Genomic DNA, 22,195 nt, shown 5'->3' with positions numbered 1-22,195 from the left:
TGATTTTCTGGGCTTCCAACCCTACAAAGCACTTATATTCAGCTGATTTTCTTCAGGCATTGTGAGATAATCAGATACAATTTATACATGAACACAGAAGTGTTCATATATAAAATATATTTTAAAACACTATAATCTGGGTCGTATGTATTAATTTCCCTCTCTCACACATGACAAAATAGCTTAACCTTTTGAGCCGATTTCACCTAATAGTGTTGGTGCTGTCATACACTTGGTGGCAGCTCCTTGAATTGCAGCAATGATGCTTCATGCCAGAACTGAGGTAAAATTAATAAGCAGTAAGATCAGCAGAAGGCCCAGAAGGATATCCAGAACACTGAGAGTAGATAAATCCGCTAGAGTAGAGCATAAGAGGCAAGGAAATGCAGACTTGGGGAGAACTGACATCAAGGAGGTCCAGAGATAGATATCAGGCAGATATATTGGCAGGTAAGAACCCATAGTCTCAGAAGAGACTGGCAGAAAGCAATAATGATTCTAGGTTTGGACTCTAGTATCTGGGGGCAAAAACACAGAAGGAATAGAAATTTATGATGCAAGGATAGTTGAAAATCAAGATCATGACTCAAATTCAAGAATTGGACCACAAAAGGAGAGCTTCATGGCATGTAGTAAGGCAAAAACTGAGTTTACTGGAAGCAAAGTACACTTTTATAATATTGGTAGCACTCGAGTTGGCTTGCTGCTTAGATGCATATATGTATCTAAGATCATATATTCCCTATGCTTCCAAGTCAGAAAGTGGGTTGAACTTAATTGACTCTACTGTGGGGGCTGATGGGAAGTAAAGTTAAGAAACTATGGTAGGGACTTGCTAATCAGAGGAAGTGTCTTGCTAATCAGTGCTATGAAGTAATAGCAAATTTTGTGGTTCCTTTAGTCTCTGTTTTCCAAATTGAATGTCAACTGACTAATTCCAGTGTAAGTAATTATTATAACTACTTTCAAATAACATCAGTCTATCTGATGAAATATTATTAGATCTGTCATTGAAATTGTATGCTCTGATACGCAGGTTGTATTAGTCAGGGTTCTCCAGAGAAACAGAACCAATAGGAGATATTTTACATATATATATATTGTGGGAGATCAAGATTTGGCCATCCTAAAATATATCTCTTTACCTTGATTGTTTTCTCTGAGGGACATTTGACCTCCCCCACTAACTGTCTAAAGAATTTGACATGGTGGCTCCTTCCTGGAACAGATCTTCTATCATGATGGCTGCAAAGATAATGTAGGATAAATGTTACAACAGGAAAGGCACCAACAAGCCCATCTTATCGGAAGTTCTGTCTCTCTGGCCACATTCTCTGGATGGCCCTGCAAGGAGTTGCCAGACAAACATTTACATTTATAAGGGAAATCTCCAGTTGTAAAGGTATCTCCCTCTCTGTTTTGGGAAGAGGGGGGGATGGCCTCATTTCTAGAGGCTTATCAATGTGGAAGGTGAGGCCTTAAATCTGCATAATAACCTTACTCTTGTTTACTGTGCTTTAGTGGTAATCTCCTGTAACTGACTCCCCCCACCCCCAACATCCTCCTTTGTCGTTGGCTGAACATGGTAGTTAAGATGAGAATTTCTGCTATTGTGTTGAGAAATGCAGTGTCCCTGCTTTCTCCCATGTATACATGTTATTCAACTTGGTATTATTTTCTCCTGCTAACCTGTCTTGTTGATTATTTGGCCAGCCATAAGAACCTTAAGGAAAAGGGCAGAGGGAGATTCTCCCTCCTCCCCCACAGTTTTGGCGACCACGAAGGGACCCTAACTGGCTGGCAAGTTGCCTTCTCTGGCTGGAAGACGTGCCTTCTCCCTGGACTACTGCAGATGATGAGATATGGGAACGCCTGAGGAAAGCCGGCAAAAGGTAAGATTTCTTACCACATCAGCCTCCCGGAATCTCTATCTGCAGGGTCCGGTGGAAGCAAGCGGTGAGAATTTTTTCTCTTTCTAAATTTAGATTGGCAGGAGAAAATATTTGGGAAACGAGTTTCTTGTGCTTTTAGTGACTCTTGGTTTAAATTTGGTAGAGTACTCTTGGTTTTGATCTTGATCTCTTTTCCTCCCAGAGTAGTCTCTGCCTTGTTCTGTGTCCTGAGAACTTGGCATTGTGACCAGTGAGAATATTCTCCTTGGTCTCCACCATACGGAAAGTGCATTTACCGGTGTGCCCCTTGGTGGCCAGTCGAGTAGACTGGGGTTCCGAACTGTCTCTTTATCCAGCTGTGCCAAGCTCTCAGGGGAGTTTGTCATAAAAGGCCCAGTCCATAAAGCCTTTTGTCGTCTTAACCTTCATTGCTTGTTAGTGCTGGAAAAATCCCATTCCGGTATCGCCCGCCCGGTGTCACAGATTCGCGGGTCTGTGGCTGGAGGCGTCCCACACTATTGTGGGAGACCGGAGACGCCATCCTTACCGCCTGTGCAACGAAGGTCTTTACTTTCTCTGAATATCTTTGGGAGTGAATTCTGTGGATCATGGGGGCTACATCATCTGCGCCCTCACCAGGGACGCCTCTTGCATCCATGGGAAAGATTTATTCTAAGCGTGGAAAGTTACCTCCGGGTCTTTCTTTAAAAAGGCTTATTGGATCAAGTCACTATTGGAATAAATATACAAAGGAAGATCCTACTCGTCAATGGCCAGACGACGGATCCTTTGAATTGGGAAAACTTCTAAATTGGGGGAAAAAAATGTTTTGAGAGCTCTCACATAATTATTTATTTGGTACCTAAGAAAAGGCCAGAAAAAAGAAGGGAAAAATTTAAATAGCCTCAAGACCTTGACTCAGGTTACAATTGAATTGAGAACATGTAGAAGTGTAAGTGTTGGTAAGATTATAAAGGTTGGAATGTTTGAGCTAATTTTATATAAAGAGGTTACATCAACTTTGCTTGAGTATGTTTTAAAATGTCTGACTGGGAATGCTTCTCTTGTCCAAAATTAGAAGACCAAGACCTATTGATAAAAATCTTTATGATAACTATGTTTAAAGGTATAAGAGATGATAAAATTTACACGAAATTTTGTAAAAAAAAAACTGATATTATTTCTATTACAGAACTGGTTAACAAAAATAGTAATTTAAATGATGGCTAATTTTATCTAATGTCTTATGAAGTCTTATAGGCAATCTAAATAATTATTGGGAATAAGTAACTAAATAGTTGTGAAAAAGATAAATGTTAGATGAACTTTAAACAATAATTATGTGTTATGGTGGTTAGAGCTTCCAAACTCTTTTTAGTGACTTAAAACTTTAGAGTTTTGCTAAATTTTATGATAAAAATTCAATTGAGTATCTAGATCATTTCCAAATAAGATAAGATATTAGACATCGATTGATAAATGTACATTTGTCTACTTTTAGCTTTTCATTACAGGAAAACTAAAAGGTGTTTTGGGTCTATTGGTAAACATGTGTCTTATTAAGAGATTGTACTATAAAGTAACATATTTCTAGAAACTATAAAGTGTTTATAAATTTCCAAGCCACAAGATACTAATGTAAAAGAAAGTTTATAATTGTTTACTTAGTTTTTACTTACAAATTGGGGTTTCTAAGAGTTAAAGTTTCTAATTAGTATATGTGATTGGAGCTACTAAATATTAAGAAAAATATGTCTGTGTACAAGGAAAGTAAGATGTATAAAGAAGGAACAAAGAATGGAAATATTTTGTTTGATTAAGAAAGATAAATTTGTCCTCAAGTACTAGGAGGGAAAAAAAAAACATGGGACAAATTCTAAATGGAAAAAGGAAGTTATAAAAAGTTTGTAAAAGAAGAATTCTGGAAAAAGAGTTTTTGCATGGTCAACTTGGCTAAGATTGAAATAAATTTAATTAAGTAAATGAGTTTTAGTATCAAAAGTAAGCTGGTACAAAATTATAATTTGGTCTTATTTCTCTTAAAAAGATAATTTTCTTAAACTTGATAAAGAAATTATAAAAGATTTTTCTTTACCTTTGAGTAAGTCTACCTAAAAGACAGAAAAAAAAAAACTGTTAAAATAATTTCCTGTGTTCAAAAGACTGAGGTCTCTCTATTAAGGTTTTTTGGACTGTTAATGCTCTGTTTGCTTTGACTTTTTATATTTTTGACAAGCTCCCCAAAATTCATATCTTAAATAAAATCTTTTTTTTTTCCTTTTTTTCTTTGAGAATTTTAAAAGGGCCCTGGAACTTCTCAAAGAAATTTGCTCTCTTCCTATAACGAAAAATATACTTAACTTATTAGGCTTATTCAGTATGTTAAATTACATGGGAAGCATTGTCAGACAAGTGATGATAAGTTTGCTCAGGTGCTATTACGTGGGCAAATGTTATTGACATAGGTGTTGTAAAATTGTATAACATTACTAAAATTCTGATCTGTCCTGGTTATCAGTCATAATTCTGGTTATTATTATTTTAAAGTGTTGTATGTCACAAAATTAACCATATTTCTCTGTCAATTGCCATTTTGAGGTCTTGTTGTTTACAGACTTATTTCTTTGCTCTAATGCTTTTGCAAAATGTTTCAACTTCAGAAAAATTCATGGAAAGGACTCTGACATTTACACTGGAGTACAGGTTTCTGACAAACTTTCTGATCATAAAACTGAACTGGGTAAGAAATGACAGAAATCTGATGAGAGACTGATAACTTCATGAAGCTGCTAACAAAAAGATTGGGATCAAGAATGGATTACACAGGACTGAATGAAGGATGATTATAATTTTTATGATTTTTCGTTTGAAGTATTGCTGAATTTTTAATGTTTTGTTTTTTCAGATTTAAGGAAAACTTTTTCTCTTTTCTCCTGAGATAGCTCTGACTTATAGCAATTTGGTAAATGATACTTTTGTAAGTAAAATTGAAATATTTATCTTTTTCTCTCTACCTGATCCCTCCAGGATTTAGAAACTCTTAGTAAGTGAATATTGTTGTTTTCATGGCAATATAGTTATTTGCATAAGTTCAATAAGAATCTGTTCTCCTTGTAACAGGACACAATTGGAAACACTGCTTATATTACCAAGGCTGTGACTGGAACATCATATTTGCGATATAACCATACAGCTTTTGAGGAATAAAGATTGGACTTTATGGAATAAAGCTACGTGGAAATATTGGCCTGGTACCTTATGTTCCAAGCAGCACTTACCAGGATAAGTAAAAAATGTCACTTATCTGGCAGGCACAAGGAACCTCGAAATATTGTGGGGGAACCTCAGAAGAGAGGAATTCATCCAAATCTGTAGGTATTACAGGCAAAGTCTGATGACAAAATCCTTGGTTTGGCTTTCCTGGCCTGGAGAGGCCTTTAAAGTTCAATCTGAGATTCCTTATAAAAAGTTCCAGCAAAGCAGATTTAAAAGAGCCTATGTGATCAATTGCTATTCTTGCTGTACTTATGTAAATAATTGGGCCAACTCTATTGGAACTAGACTTATTTTGTAAACTAGTTATTTTTAATTTGGCTATCTTTGATAAAAATGAGGGTGATTTTAGAGAGAAAAATTATATTTCAGTAAAAACTATAGTATACATTTGCGGGTATTAGATCCTAGTTTTGTTAATTGTCTTTTAAGGTTTTTGTTTTATATCTGTTGACTGGACTGGATCCTGATTTCTTCTAGTCCCCTGAAACATCTGGCTACAGATATCCTAACGTTTTTGATTTTGTCCATCATTTTCATTTGAAATCACTGAAAACTGAACCTGCCCTTTTTCCTGAAGCCTTACAAACTGAAGCTGATAGACGTGATATAAACTTAAGAGATGACCTGACGACACCATCAGAGACATTTTAAACTGCAAAAGATACTTTGACGCTGACATCTAAAAATCTTCTTAACTGGCTGTCCTCTTAACTCAAACTCGTTTCCAGTTTGCTCCAACCGTTAACCTTGTTTTTCTTTTGTTTACATAGAAATGCTTCTATAAAATACTTGGTTGCTTGCTTCCACAATATAGGCGTAACCTTGAGAGCCCACCTACATCACCACCTTCTAAAATAAACTTAATTGAACTGATGTATTATCAGGACTAAGAAATGTGTTCAGTGAGATAAAACAGCCTACCAACTCAGCTTCTGGACTATGAAACTTCTTTAAGTTTCAAAAGGACTGTGAAACTTGTAGTTTCAAAGGCAGGACTGTGGGAGATCAAGATTTGGCCATCCTAAAATATATCTCTTTACCTTGATTGTTTTCTCTGAGGGACATTTGACCTCCCCCACTAACTGCCTAAAGAATTTGACATGGTGGCTCCTTCCTGGAACAGATCTTCTATCATGATGGCTGCAAAGATAATGTAGGATAAATGTTACAACAGGAAAGGCACCAACAAGCCCATCTTATCGGAAGTTCTGTCTCTCTGGCCACATTCTCTGGATGGCCCTGCAAGGAGTTGCCAGACAAACATTTACATTTATAAGGGAAATCTCCAGTTGTAAAGGTATCTCCCTCTCTGTTTTGGGAAGAGGGAGGGATGGCCTCATTTCTAGAGGCTTATCAATGTGGAAGGTGAGGCCTTAAATCTGCATAATAACCTTGCTCCTGTTTACTGTGCTTTAGTGGTAATCTCCTGTAACTGACTCCCCTCACCCCCAACATCCTCCTTTGTCGTTGGCTGAACATGGTATTTAAGACAAGAATTTCTGCTATTGTGTTGAGAAATGCAGTGTCCCTGCTTTCTCCCATGTATACATGTTATTCAACTTGGTATTATTTTCTCCTGCTAACCTGTCTTGTTGATTATTTGGCCAGCCATAAGAACCTTAAGGAAAAGGGCAGAGGGAGATTCTCCCTCTTCCTCCACAATATATATATATATATATATATGAGACTTGGCTCATATGGTTGCGAAGGTTGGCAAATCCAAATCTGCAGGATGGGCTGGCAAGCTATAGACTCAAGGAAGAGTTGATGTTGCAGCTCAAGTCTGAAGGCAATCCATGGCAAAATTCCTTCTATCTCAGGGGATGTCACTCTTTCTGCTCTTAAGGCCTTCAGCTGATTCAATGAGGCCCACTCAATCACTCACATCACGGAGGCTAATCTGCCTTACTCAAAGTCTACTTATTTAAATGTGAATCTCATCTAAAAAATACCTTCACAGCAACCTCTAGACTAGTGTTTGACCAAATATCTGGGTACTGTGGCCTAGCCAAGTTGATATATAAAATTAACCATCATCCAGGAATTCATATATTAATTTACTTCAACAAAATTTATTGCTTACTATTTATTAGGCACTATACTAGGTACTATGAATCAATTAGAAAAGGTCGAGACTGGAGGTAGTAATGTCAGTTATGGGAATATTGCAGGCAACAGTTGAGGACTTGAAATAAGGCACCAAGCAGAATGAGAATGCAGCAAAATGGACAGATAGAAGATATTTAGAAGATAGTCTCAGTAAGATTTGGTGAATAATTAGATTTGGGAGAGGGTGAGAAAGAAGGTGTATGGACATTTGGGTGGATGGAGATGCAATTCATTAGAAGAAGGAGTAAGTTATGGGAAGATGAGTTGGGTTTTTTTGTTTTTTGTTGTTTTCTTGGTGAGGAAGATTGGCCCTGAGCTAACATCTGTTGTCAGTCTCCCTCTTTTTGCTGAGGAAAATTGGCTCTGAACTTACATCCGTGCCCATCTTCCTCTATTTTGTATGTGGGACGCTGCCACAGCCTGGCTTGATGAGCAGTATTTCAGTCCGTGCCTGGGATTCAAACCTGCGAACCCCGGGCTGCCGAAGCAGAGCTCACGAACTTAACCGCTACGCCAGTGGGCCGGCCTTGTTTTTTTTTTTTTTTTAACCTGAGATTGCCTGGGACAACTAGTTGAAGTTATTCAGTGGGTAGGTGGATGTATGTTTATGTGCATCTAGAGGTCTGGATAAGGATATAGACTTAACTAGTTGGTCGGGTCAAAAAAATGAGGAATCATCTTTGACCATCTACTCTCATCCAAACAAACAAACAAACAAAAATCCTGTCAGCTCAAAGTTTTACATGTATTCTGAATCTCATAATTTTTCCCTATCTCATTGTTACCAACCTAGACCAAATCATCATCATTTCTTGCCTGCATATAACAACAGCTTCCTCACTGGTCTTTCTGCTTCTATCCTTGAGCACCCACCATGGTCTATTATGAATTAGTCACTATGACTCTTAAAAAATAAGACATATTGATAACCCTGGAGGACATCATGCATCATGAAATATGCCAGATACAGAAAGAAAAACAACCCTGCATGATCTCACTTATATGTGAAATTTTAAAAAGTTAAATACATAGAAGCAGAGAATAGAATGGTGGTTTGCTGGGGGTGGGGAGCTAAGGGAAATAGGAAGATGTTGGTCAAAGAGTACAAAGTCACATTTACGTAGGATGAATAAGTCTAGAGATCTAATGTATAGCATAACCATAGTTAATTACACTGAATTGAATGCTGGAAGTTTGCTGAGAATGTAGATTTCAGGTGTTCTCACCACACACAAAAAATGGTAACTATGTGAGGAGATGATATGTTTATTAGCCTGATTGTAGTAATCATTTCACTATGTACATGTATATCAAATCATTATGTTGTATACAATTTTTACTTTAAAAAACTTAAAAAAAATAAGCCATATCATATCATTCCCCTTATGAAAATCATAAAATGGCTCCCCATTTCACTCAGAGTAAAAGGCTAAGTCCTAATGATGGCCTACAAGGTTTTATTCTAGATGAATGCCCCATTCCATTGCCTTATCTAATACTCTTCCCTCACTCACTCTGCTCCCACCATACTGGTCTTGATGTTCCTCAAAACTGCCAGGATGTGCCTGACTCAGGGTCTTTGTGCTGTCTGTTTTCTCTGCCAGGAATATATATCCCCCAAATATCTACATAAGTCACTTTCTCATTTTATTCAAGTCTCAGCCCAATGCTATCTTCCTACTGAAGCCTTCAGTGACAACCCTATATAAAATAGCACTTTGATTCCTTAACTTGCTTTATTTTCTTATAGCACTTATCACCAATTGATATATTTATTTGTACTCTCACTAACTAGAACGTAAACTTAATGAAAGACTTGATTTTGTTTACATCTCTATCTCCCGCACCAGATTCATTGTATATGGATAGTAATTGCAGTCACAAGAGTGGATGGATCGCCCATGAGATCTTATAACATGAGAAGAGGTCCTAGTATGGAGCACTGAAAGAAATCAACATTTAAGAGAGAGAGAAAAAACAACAATGAAACTGAAAACTGACCACAAATGTAGAGAAGAGATGCCTGGTTCACCAAAACAGCAGAAGGAGAGAATTTCAAAAAGGAAGGAAAATAGGGGCCGGCCCAGCCACACAAGAGGTTAAGTGCACACGCTCCACTGTGGCGGCCCGGGGTTCGTCGGTTCGGATCCCGGGCGTGCACTGACTCACCGCTTGTCAGGCCATGCTGTGGTGGCGTCCCATGTAAAGTGGAGGAAGATGGGCACAGATGTTAGCCCAGGGCCAGTCTTCCTCAGCAAAAAGAGGAGGATTGGCAGATGTTAGCTCAGGGCTGATCTTCCTCACAAAAAAAATAAAAAATAAAATAAAAAAAAAGAAGGAAAACAAATGAAAAAATAAGATATAATATTGCTTATATTTGCCATTTTTCAAACTCAATGACTTCCCTTATTAAAGCTATACGAGTAACTCTAAAAGTAAGTTGACTAAAATTGCATTGAGACCGCAATTAATATTTACAAATTGTTCAGAATTGTTTTATAAAGTAGAATTATAGGGAGATTTAGAGTTAAAAGAAAATGGCAAGGTATCAGAAGTGAATACTTAGTTTAGATTTATTTTGTGTTACAGTTGGAGTCTTTTCAAGGAGTACACTAGATTCAAGAATATGTTGTAATCTCTACGAATAAATAGAACTACTGGACTGTGAAATGACTAAGCAAATTGAAAATTTCCATATGATTTTTTATTGGCTATAAGGAGAGATTTTTATTATCTGCTGCTATCTGTAAAACCTTGCCCTACAACCACATGTTATTTTGAGAGTAGTCTCAGCTTGGATAGGACCAGAGCATGTATGTGTGTATGCATTTGAGGAGGCAGTAGAATTGCTAATTGGAAGGATTGACAGAGAGGGACAAGGGATACATATATGCATAGAGAAGGAGCAGTTCAGGGGAGCTGAGATATGTCTCAAGGGAAAGAGGCAAGTTCAGGGATACTCCATACTGAGGCTGTGGATGTCACTGAGTTGAGTTTTTCTGAAATGGTGATGGTGGTGTCAGTAAGAGGCAAATACTCAGGAAAGACAATATTTCTTCAAATACCCTAGGACGTGAGACAAATGGCTTAGGTTGGCAAATAGAAATAAGAATACATGAGCAGGAGAGAACAGTGCAAACCCACAGATGAGGCTAAAAGGGAAATCTGGAACAAGAACTAAGTATTAAAAGCAGGAAACACTGAGTAAGGATTTACATTAAGTCAATAGAGCATAAGTAATAAGTGAGATGTTGTGCCTGTAATTTGTCTATTCCATAGGTAGCGTGCATTCTGAGATTTCCTTGTCCTATGGTAAAATATGCCATAAAAAATCATTTATTTGAGTAGGAACAATGTAAAAAACACTACTAGGCACTGTGGAGTTTCAATGGAAAAGCACTTCACTGGGGCTGTATTGTTGTAATACTTGAGAAAGTAGCAAAAGGAAACTATGAACCCTAAGGGGATCATCTCTGGAAGAGAAATGGCAAAAAAAAAAAAAAAAAAAAAAAGCACCTACTCTTCAGATGGTAGCAGCGGAAAGGTACCTATTATCAATCATATTCTCTGTATATAGTGTATTCTTGAATTTTGTAGGAGATGTAACTCATCAGTCTGATCTTGGTGGGTTACAATTATGGAACTTTTGTTCTCTCTCATCATTGCTCCCAACTCTGCTACTTCTGATATCTCTTTTATGTTAGGTAACAAATACCTTAAAACTATCTTTACCAGATGCTATACCTTTCTGGTCACTGTTCACTTTCAATTATTAAAAAAGTCATCTAATTTAAAAACTCCAATATTCAGTCTCATATTAGATTCAAACCTTTCCTCAGAGTGATACCAGGAAACATCTCTCTGACAGGAAATCTGACCTCTTCCTCTACCATTTTCCAGCAAAACTCCTATGAGATTGGGAGATAGAAGGGAGAATAAGAGAGATGGTAGGGATCATTTTACATAACTAGTCTCCTGTCAGTTGCTGGTGACTTTTGCTAATATGTCCTCATTGATGGAGTAACACTCAGGATTTGCTAGGCTCTGTTACAGTAGTAAACAACTCCAAAATCTTAGTGGCTTACAAGGAGAATTTTTTTATTAACCTTACAAAGTTTTCTGGTGTCTAGGTGACTTCAGTTTATATGTCTCCACATGTTGGCTCAGCATTCAAGGATGCTTCAATCATTATGGCATGCCCATCAGTAAATACTTCTACAATCACTGCAGTGGGACAAAGTAGGCTGGAGCACCACGCACTGGCAATTAAATACTTCAACACAGAAGTGATACATGTTACTTCTGCTCGCATTTCATTGGTCAATGCAGGTCACACTACATGGCCACATCACATAGTTTCAATGGGCCATAGTTCCATGTATCCAAAGGTAGAAAGGATTTGAATATTGATGAATAATGGTAATGCCTACCACAGATGTGTGGTTTGTTTTTTTTTGGGAAAGGGGGGCAATGTACAGTGTAACCTCAGTGAGCCTTCTATTAGGCTGATGATATATTAGAGTCACACCCCAACCCCTTCTCTGGGGGAAAGGTTTCCTCAATTTTGGGCTGACTCAGTAGCCCCACTGCATCTGTCCCTCCTGTACCACATACTCCTTCATGCAGATTCAAGGGAACTGCTGAGGTCCTTTTCTGCGTACTCCGATGCTGTGGAGTACTGGGTAGTGTTTTGTGTGAGGCTTCTCCCCTTCTTACCAAGAACACCACATTACATTGCCTCTTTGCTCTGCCTCCACTGTTGCTGCTTCCACCAGCATACTCCCTGCCTTCAGACATTTCTAGTAGAGACGCAGGCAACTGCCTGCCTCTTATGTAGCTATGTCTATACAAACCATACAAACTCCGGGAGGTACACGTCTAACTCTCCCAAAAGCTCTCTCCACTTCCCTCCACTACACTCCTATGACAGTGCCACAGGCAGGCCTTAACAAGCATCATGCCAAGAAGTGAGATACTTATCTCCTACTCCTACAGGGGAAGGAGAGAGAAAAACCACTGTAACTTGCCATCAGGGTGCTTACTAAATGCTGACTTACCTTCCCTCTCATTAGTCTTTTGATTTTATAGACGTTGGGAGTGGCCTGAAGAGATATTTGAGGCTAACAGAATCAGTTCAGTAGCTTCTTGAATAATAACCGAAGGAGATATATGGCCCCAATTATTGATTGGGCCTTGGAGGCCCTCTTTAAAATGTGGAGAGTTGAACCATTCTTTGTCATCAGCTTTGGCCTGCAGATAATAATTCAAAGTCAAAAAGAAAAGTCACCCTCAATATCCTCTTATATCAGTGGTCTTTGTTTATGTTTTCCTTGCATAACCCTTAAAAGAAATTTGAAAAAAGTAGGTACTCCCTCACACAGTTTAAAGTTGATATCTAAAAATATCCCAAAGTTTAAAAAGTTGCAAAGGATTCCATTTCCAGCACACTGTAATGTTGAGTTTCAAATTTTATGGGAAAAATGTCAAGCCTGTATGAATAGGACAATGCGCTCCCTATGCCCATCACCCATATTCAACATTTTTTGAGATATTGCCACACTTGCATTATCTATCCTTTTTTGTTATTATTGTAGTAGCTGAAGTATTTTAAATAAATCTTATGACCAATGTCATTACATATCCCTATCTTCAGTATGCATTTCTAAAAGTATTAACTTTTAATAAGAGAACCATAATGTAATTCTCATAGCTAACAAAACTAATAATAATTCTGTGATATCTGTTTCAGTTCTCTACTGCTGTGTGTGGTAGTCAGCCTCCAAGACGACCCCCAAATGATCCCCAGCTTCTGGTATTAAGACTCTTGTATAGTACCCTCTGACATTGCACCAAAGTTAGTCTGTGTGACCGATAGCTTACAGTGGAACTGATGATATGTCACTTCTGTGATTAGGTTAAAAAAAGACTGTGTCTTCCGTCTTGTGTGCTCTGTCACACACATGCTCTCTCTCCCTTTTGGGTCACTCACTCTGAGAAAAACAATCTGCCATGCAGAGGCCTGCATAGTGTGGAACTAAAGCCTCTGGCTAACAGCCATAAAGGAGCAAGGGCCTGCCAAAAGCCATGTGAGTCAGTTTAGAAGAAGATTTTCCAACCCTAGCCAATTTCTGACTGCAGCCCTGGCTAACAGTTTGACTCCAACCCCATGAGAGACCATGAGCCAGAAACACTCAGCTAAGCTGCCCCAAGACTCCAGCCTCTCAGAAACTGTGTAATACAATAAACATTTTCTGTTTTAAGTTGCTAAATTTTAGGGTAATTTTTAAATATCAGCAGAAACCAATACACTATATAACACTACCACAAAACTTAGTGGCTTAAAAAAACAAAACTTTACTTATTATTTTTATGATTCTGTGGAGTGACTGGGCTGTTCTGCTGATCTTGTCTAGGCTCACTCATGTGTCTGCAATCAGCTGACAAGTTGTCAGGGGACTTGACTCATTTGGAACATCTAGGATGGCTGGATCTTTCTCTTCACATAGACTTTCATCCTGGTCTTTTTCAACAGCATGTCAATTTCTGGGCAGCATTTTAAGTGATTGAAGGCAGAATTTTCAAGGCCTTCTATTTAGGCTTAGGCTCTGGAATACATACAACATCACTTTTGTCATATTTTATTGGTCAAAATAACTCACATAGGAAGATCAAATTCAAGCAGTGGGGGAAAATATGCCACCTCTTGATAGCAGAAGCTGTAATGTATTGTGGGCATGTTTTTCCATCTACCCCAGTTCTCCTCTAGGCACAATTATTTACATTCCTCCCTGTGTAAAATAGTTTATCTTTTCTCCCCAAATTCAAATCCCGTTATGACATTTGGCTCAGGTTCAAAGTCCTAATCTCATTGTCTAAATCTGATCTAATTGTAGATTAGACTCATTAGATATAGTTCATCTAGTACATCTCCAGAGGTGCGGATCTTCTTGATCCTGAGACCTGTAAAATGAAAGACATGTTATCTGGCTGCCTCAGATATATCCAAAGGTGACACAAGGATAGGATAACTACAATAGAGACTTCCATTCCAAAAAGGGAGGTACAAAGATGAGCAAAATAGATAAATCTTTAGCTACTCTTACCAAGAAAAAAAGAGAGAGGACTCAAATAAATAAAATTATAAATAAAAGAAGAGACATTACAACTGATACCACACAAATACAAAGGATCATCAGAGGCTACTATGAACATTATATGCCAACAAATTGGATAATCTAGAAGAAATGGATAAATTCCTGTAAACTTATAACCTGCCAAAACTAAATCATGAAGAAATAGAAAATCAGAATAGACCAATTACTAGTAAAGAGATCGAATTAGTAATAAAAACCTCCTAACAAACAAAACTACAGATCCAGATGGCTTCACTGGTGAATTCTACCAAATATTTAAAGAAGAATTAATACCAATCCTTCTTAAATTCCTCCAAAAATTATAAGAGGAGGGAACACTGCCAAACCCATTTTATGAGGCCAGCATTACCATTATACCAAAGCCAGATAAAGATACTACAAGAATAGAAAATTATAGGCTAATTTCCCTGATGAACATAGATGCAAAAATTCTCAACAAAATACTAGCAAGCCAAATTCAACAATACATTAACAGGATCATACACCATGATCAAGTAGGATTTATTGCAGGGATGCAGGGATGGTTCAACATCCACAAGTCAATCAACATGATATACCACATTAACAAAATGAAAAATAAAAGTCACATGATCATCTCAATAGATGCAGAGAGAACATTTGACAAGATACAGCATCTATTTATGACAAAAACTCTGAATAAAATGGGTATAGAAGGAAAGTACCTCACCATCATAAAGGCCATATATGACAAGCCCACAGCTAATATCATACTCAATGGTGAAAAGCTGAAAGCTTTTTCTCTAAGAGGAGAACAAGACAAGGATGTTCACTCTCGCCACTTTTATTCAACATAGTACTGGAAGTCCTAGCCAGAGCAATTAGGCAAGAAAAAGAAATAAAAGGCATCCAAATCAGAAAGTAAGAAGTAAAACTGTCTCTATTTGCAGATGATATGGTATTATATATAGAAAACCCTAGAGTCTCCACCAAAAAACCATTGGAACTAGTCAATGAATTCATCCTTCACTTCCTGTACTTTGTCATAAATAGCTAGGAGAAGCCAATTGTAATTGTCAACATTCTGCCAAGACTTGTCCTTAGCCAGAGAAATAAGTTCATTTATGTATATTTCCTATTTTCCAAGTTTACTCAGGTGACATTTTGCTAATTGTTCTGTTACTAAGAAATTCTCTTTTTCTTAGATTCAAATAACAGTTTTTCACCGCCTTTCCTAATGTCACTAGCTGTTTAACATTCCTCAAGCCTTTGCTAACAGACTCCTCACTGTTTTTCTAGCCTCTGCCTGATTCTTGGTCCCATAGACAATGTCACACCTCTTACTGTTTTATTACAACATCACCATGCTTTTACACACAAATTTCTGTATAAGTTAGTTATCTGTTGCTAAGTAATAAACCACCCCAAAACTTAGTGGCTTAAGACCTCTGTAGGCTCTAAGCTCTCACCTCTGCTTACCTTGAGGTTCTGCACAAGCAGGAAGTGAAAGCTAAGGCAGAGTTGTCAACTGCATGACTGTTGTGGCATGAATCAATACACACAGAAAGTTCCTAAGCAAGGGCTTGGAGACTTATTGGTTCTAGTCGTTTAAGGAAATCTGTGTCTAATCACTAGCTGACCATTAAGTTAACAGAGTAGAGACTTTAGAGGCCACACGAAAAAGAATGCACACTTTATAGAACTAATTTTGGAAACTCACTAAACAAGTAAACAACTAAAACAGAAATAGCAACAATAACAAACCACAGGGCGGAAGGAGAATCTGATATCCAGAATTACCACATTATGATATTCAAAGTGCCCAGTTTCCAAAAAGAAAATTATGTGGCGTGCAAAGAAACAAGAAAGTATGACACATTCACAGGAGAAAAAAGAAAGTAATAGAAACTGCCCCAAGGAAGTCCAAACAATGGACTTAATAGACAAAGACTTTAAGTTAACTGTCTTAAGTTTGCTCAAAACTTACAAGAAACCATGGACATAGAGTTAAGGGAAACCAGGAGAACAATGTATGACTAAATAGACAACAGCAATAAAGAGAGAAATTTTAAACAGGAACCAAAAAGAAATTCTAGAGCTGAAAAGTAAAATAAATGAAAGGATCATTTTTTTTTTGGTATCCAATCTGTCAATCTCTGTCTTTAATTGATGAGGTTATTCCCCTTAGATTTAAAGTGATTACTGATAATGAAGGACGTACTTCTGTTATTTTGCTATTTGTTTTCTATAGTTTTTGGTTCTCAATTTCTTCAATAATGCCTTCTTTCATGTTTGGCTTTCTCTAGTGTGCCATTTTGATTCCCTCTTCATTTCCTTTTTTTTGTACATATTTTAGTTATTTTCTTAGTGGTTCCAAGTGGGTTATAGTTAACGTACTAAATTTATAACAATCTGTTTTGAATTGATATGAACCTGGCTTCAATATCATACATTAACTCTGCATCTAAACATCTCTGTTTTCCCTTTATGTTGTTATTGTCATAAATTACATCCTGTTACATCATTTGCCCATAAATATGGATTTGTAATTATTGTTTTATGCATTTGTATTTTAAATCATATAGGAAACAAAAAAAGGTGTTACAAACCAAAAATACAATAATACTGACTTTCCAATTATAAAGGTAAAGTCTTTTTATACCAGTTACTAACCTTTCTAAACCAATTAACAAAACATCTAAAAATAAACAGCAAAGTTTATTAGAAATGAAAGGATAAACTGATAAAACTACATTAGTATGGTATGTTTTCCATAAGTTCTAGTCATTGATAGATTAAGTTTAGTAAATATTCATAAGGTAATAAAATTTGAATTATATAATAAATAAATATGATATAATAGATAAATATTAAAATTTTTATACTAACTTTATAACTAGATAAGAAATAATGAGAACAAAAGATTGCCTTTACAATAATAACAAGAAATAAACACAAGAAGAAATGTACAGAACTTACATGAAGGACACTATAACACTTTACTAAGGACATAAAGGAAGAATCAACTAAATGGAGAGATGTAAAATTATTCCTAGTTATACACATTAGTTGTCAAATTTCCCCATATTAATTTATAATTTAATGGAATTCCAATTAAAACATCAACTTTTTTGGAAATGGAAAAAAATGGAGTTCATTTAGAAGAATATATTCAGTAGATTAGACTTGGATATATTTAAAAAGAGAAATAATAAAGAAGGAAGTCCTTGTAGATTTTAAAATATATTATAAGCTACATTTTTCGGAATTGGTGTTGAAATAGATGGAGAAATCAGAGAAACATACTAAACATTTCAGAAGGATACAAACAGGTATGAACATATGATATTAATTTTTTTATTTAGCACGTATTTATTGATCTTTCCCATTCACCTGTCCCTCTTTAGGTACTGCGGATATAGAAGTTGAATAAGAAGACACAGTCTCTGCCCACGTGAAACATATGATGATAAACAAAACAATAAGCAAATATATAAATAAATATGTAATTTCTGGTAGAATTAAGTGCTATGAAGAATAAAATAGACTAAGGAGACAGAGTGTGATGGATTGGAGTGGTATTTTATTTTAGAAGGAGTGTTCAGGGAAAGGCTTTATGAGCAGGTAACGTTTAACTAGAGATCTGACTTAAGTAAAGGAGTGAGCCGTGCTCACTGTCCAGGTAATAGAAAACATTAAAGTACCTAGGTGGGAATGAGCTTGGCATGTTCAAAGATTAGAGAGAATGGTAGTGTGGCTAGCAAGCAAAAAAATCATAAGAGGGAAATCTGAGATAGGGTGGCATTTTAAGCTGGTGAGACAAGTTGAGATGTTTCAATAAACTCTGTGTGGACACTTGCAAAATCATACCACACTAACTCCACAGGAATTAAATGTCTCTTTTAAATTCTGAAGAAAATATAGGTAGATATTTATTGTGTCATGGGCCTGGACTTTCTAAGCATTACATCACAGTTGTAATTCATAAAGGGTAAGACTGATAGATCTATCTCTATCTGTGAGATGAAATCTCACAACTTCTGTAAGTCAAACACCGCATAAACAAATTGAAAGGCAAATAAACTAGAGAAAATATTCACAAATATGAATGACAAAGAATTCACATCATTAGAATAGAGAGTAAGCTCCTACAATTCCATAAGTAAAAGACAAGCACTCCAATCCAAAACAAGAGGGCAAAGGACACAATTGATAACAATACAAGTGGACGCCAAAGTGTGAAAAAAATGTAATTTGCTGTTTTAACTAGGGACCAGTGTGTACAGAGACACCATACACACTGCTAAGCAATAGCTCAAATCAGCAGAATCTTTTGGAAAGAAGTTTGGCAGTATTTACCAAAGACCTTAACAAGGCATATAATATTTGACTAAATAATTACATTTCCAGGAATTTATCCTAAATAAATTATTATGAATGTTTGCAAAGATTTTAGCTATAAAGATGTTTATCACAGTTGATGTTTATATTTATAGAAAAATGGGAATAATAATGTTTAACATTAAGAGATTGAATAAGCAACGACATATGTAGGTATGTGCATATATGCATATTCTAGGCAGGATTAAAATTATATTGTGGAAGAATATGGAATGATCTGTAAAGATATTTATGGTGTATTCATTGATAGAAGGAGTTTACAAACATACATGTTAAAAAAAAGAATATATATGCTCTCCTTTTCCTTTAACGGTGATGCTCACACTTTTTGAGTGATCACAAGGTCTTTGAGAATTTATGAAAGCTACACATCCTTTCTCAGGCAAACGTACATATGCATATACTCACAAAATGTTGCAACTCTTCTCAATCTGGTTTCAATTCACCTTTCCAATCTTATAGCTTGCAAATTATTAACTCTATCCTTGCTTTTACCACCCTTCTCCGCAACATATATACACTCTCCAGTCACATACAACTTTTTCAGAGCACACCATGCCACAGTAGTTGTGCAGAGTCTTTATTCTATCTAGTATGCGCTCTCCATCATTTTATTATCTACTTAGTTTTGAAGAATCAGTTCATACTTCATTGGTGAAGCCTCCCTTAATTTACTCAATTCTCTATGCTTTGAACTTCTGTAGCACACTGTATATATATTTTTCACTATAAAATATATTAGACTGTATTTCACTGATAACTATACGTGTGACTTTCTTCACTTTCTTCTCTTTCAACTTGCAACTCCTAAAGACAAGTACTGTATCTATTTTATCTGAATTGTTATTTTAAAAGTTAGTAGAATGCATAAATAAATGAATGCATTAAATAATTAATTGATTAGTGGCAGTAACCAATAATAGTGCTTCATAAATCAATTTACTACTTGTGCCTGACAGGTGTTGTTGGATTTTTCAGATGTACTAAAACATCTAGTGTGAGTTTCATCTTTTCCTCTTCCCAGTGTGGCTCTCATCCCCTCCCATTGGACTTCTAATTAATCAGTCACTTCTAATATAAAATGTTATTATATTGTGGCAGCAAAGAATAGTAAGGATTTCCTGCATTTATATTGAAATTCTTAGAGGAGTTATGATAAAATGGAAAGAAATATTGCGAGGGTCCAAGATATATTTCTAAAAAGCTTTCAAAGACCTGTATCCAAGATATATATTGCATAGTTTTGGAGCAATGTTAAGGGCATACGGAACACAGTCCATTCAACCAAAAGTAACTTTACAATAATTCATCTCTTTACTTGTATCTCTTGAATCTTATGAAGGGGATACAGAGCCTCCAGAAATGCATCTTAAAATTCTCTTTGTTACTTCCTCTACTACACATTTTCTTACATCTCAGCTATTCTCATACCTATTTGCTCTCAACTCCCCCACTCTGTAAAAATCTCCATCAGCCTTCAGCCCTAAAAACGAGTTACAGTTCTCTTTTTTCCTTCCTTTACTGCTGATTTTCCATTGTTAAAACCTAAAACCTATTTGGTAATATGTTGCCAAAAAACCTATTAGGCAATCCTTTGAGGGCACAGAAAGGGAAGAGACTAAGAGGCGTATTCTTCTTTTTAAGAGGTAATGGGAGAGAAAACTCTGTGAATAATCAAACAGAATTTTTAATTTGCCACGTTGTGAATTTGTTGCATGACCTAAAGTCACATAACCTCTGTGCTTTCATTTTCTCATTTGTACCGACTCACAAGTATATATGTAAATGTAAAATTAAAAAAAAGAAAGCCTTTTAAAAATGTCGTACAAATGCAAGTTGGTTTTATTATTATACAGAATGATCCAGGGTTAAAACCAGAAATGCTTTAAAAAATTTTTTTTTATATAAAATAGTTTCAATCTTTAATGACCAGAAATATTAGTCATGGTGAATGTTTTTATATAGTGGTTAGTCTGGGAACTTCTTTCGTGAAAAGATTAAAAGTTAGAATTAAAATCATGAATCCTTTATTACTTGTGCAACATATAGTTATTTGACTTTTAAAAATCTGAAGGCTTTAAACAATCTTCTGTGATTAATTTTAAAACACTATTTAAATACCCTACTGAGTACAACTTAAAAACTTTTTTTCTTTGTCTTTCATAGAATCTGTAATGATGCATAACTCTTTTTCAACTCATTTAAATTTTTCTGGGATTTGGTGCTATCATGAGAGTTAGGCATTTTATCGTTCAAGATCCTGCAAATGACTTTCAAAGAATTGGTCATCTGAGAATGGTACATTAAACTTCAGAGAATACAAATTTGATTACACTTGGGACTAACTAAATAAAACAAAACAAAATATGAGACCCCCAAAAAGACCCAGAGCAGCAGAAATACTAAAAAGCTGTGAATCAGCAAAATCCTTACCTTCCTCCTTTTTACTCTCCAAGAGTCAGCAGCACCAACCTCATTTAAAAGAGTCAACAGACAAAACCTTTGATAGAGTGGGATCTCCATCTGCTTGGAAAGCAGAGGGATCTCTGGAGTTTTCAATACAGTGATATATAGATATGGTGTTCCACATTTTCCCTACAGTCTTTTGAAAAAAACTGTACTTCTGAATTACTTAACAGGGTTGTTGGGTTGAGGGTTAACTCCTGAATTGCTGTTGAGAAAGATGTCCCCATCAGCTTTCAAAAGATCTGTGCCTCTGAAAAGAGTTGTGTGGCTGAAGGATGAATCATCCAGCTGGATCTCTCTGTGGTGATTTTCCCAGACAACTGTATGTAAGGGAGGAGGAAAGGGGGAGGGAGGAAGTGATGAGCAGACGTTGGTCAAGCAGGAGAGAAGGATATTGAGGATTTTATCAAGCCAAAATTAAAAATAGGAGAAACCAGACATATGACTTCAGACTCTTGAAATGGAAGAAAATTCTGGCATGAGGAGAGACAGTTTTTCTGGTGTATGCAGAGGGGTATGAAATAGGGAGTGAGTTCTCAGAAGTGGCAACTAGAGTCTCCTGCTAAGAGCCCGAGGGAACTGGCAAGACAGCTACTGGCTTCTCTTCTTATTCACATCTGTGAGTTCTGTATTAATCTGCAAATTTGCCTTAAAATAAAGACTGTTGTTTCTTAAGGCTATAGGTAAAGGTGCAATCTGCTCTTATATTTCCTATTCTAAGATTAAGGCATTTCTAACTTTAATACTTTTTTTTTTTTAAATACAGTCTCCTTTTATTTATTTTTTGTATGTGTGTGTGAGGAAGATCAGCCCTGAGCTAACATCTGCCAATCCTCCTCTTTTTGCTGAGGAAGACTGGCCCTGGGCTAACATCTGTGCCCATCTTCCTCCACTTTATATGGGACGCCGCCACAGCATGGCCTGTCAAGCAGTGCGTCA

At 36.4% G+C, this 22,195-nt stretch overlaps 1 long non-coding RNA gene across 1 annotated transcript; it reads left to right on the top strand.

The window, feature by feature from the left end:
* The first annotated feature begins 1,574 nt into the window (after nt 1-1,574).
* On the top strand, nt 1,575-5,493 carry LOC147911806 (uncharacterized). The gene is made up of 2 exons (XR_015550670.1): nt 1,575-1,892; nt 5,013-5,493. It is a non-coding gene; the product is annotated as an uncharacterized LOC147911806 (long non-coding RNA).
* The last annotated feature ends 16,702 nt before the right edge of the window (nt 5,494-22,195 follow it).

Source organism: Ceratotherium simum, chromosome X (assembly GCF_057802395.1).
Source record: "Ceratotherium simum simum isolate JZ-2026a chromosome X, ASM5780239v1, whole genome shotgun sequence".
Classification (NCBI taxonomy): domain Eukaryota; kingdom Metazoa; phylum Chordata; class Mammalia; order Perissodactyla; family Rhinocerotidae; genus Ceratotherium; species Ceratotherium simum.
Note: the sequence above shows the minus strand (reverse complement) of the source record. Positions and strands in the feature narration are given on the sequence as shown.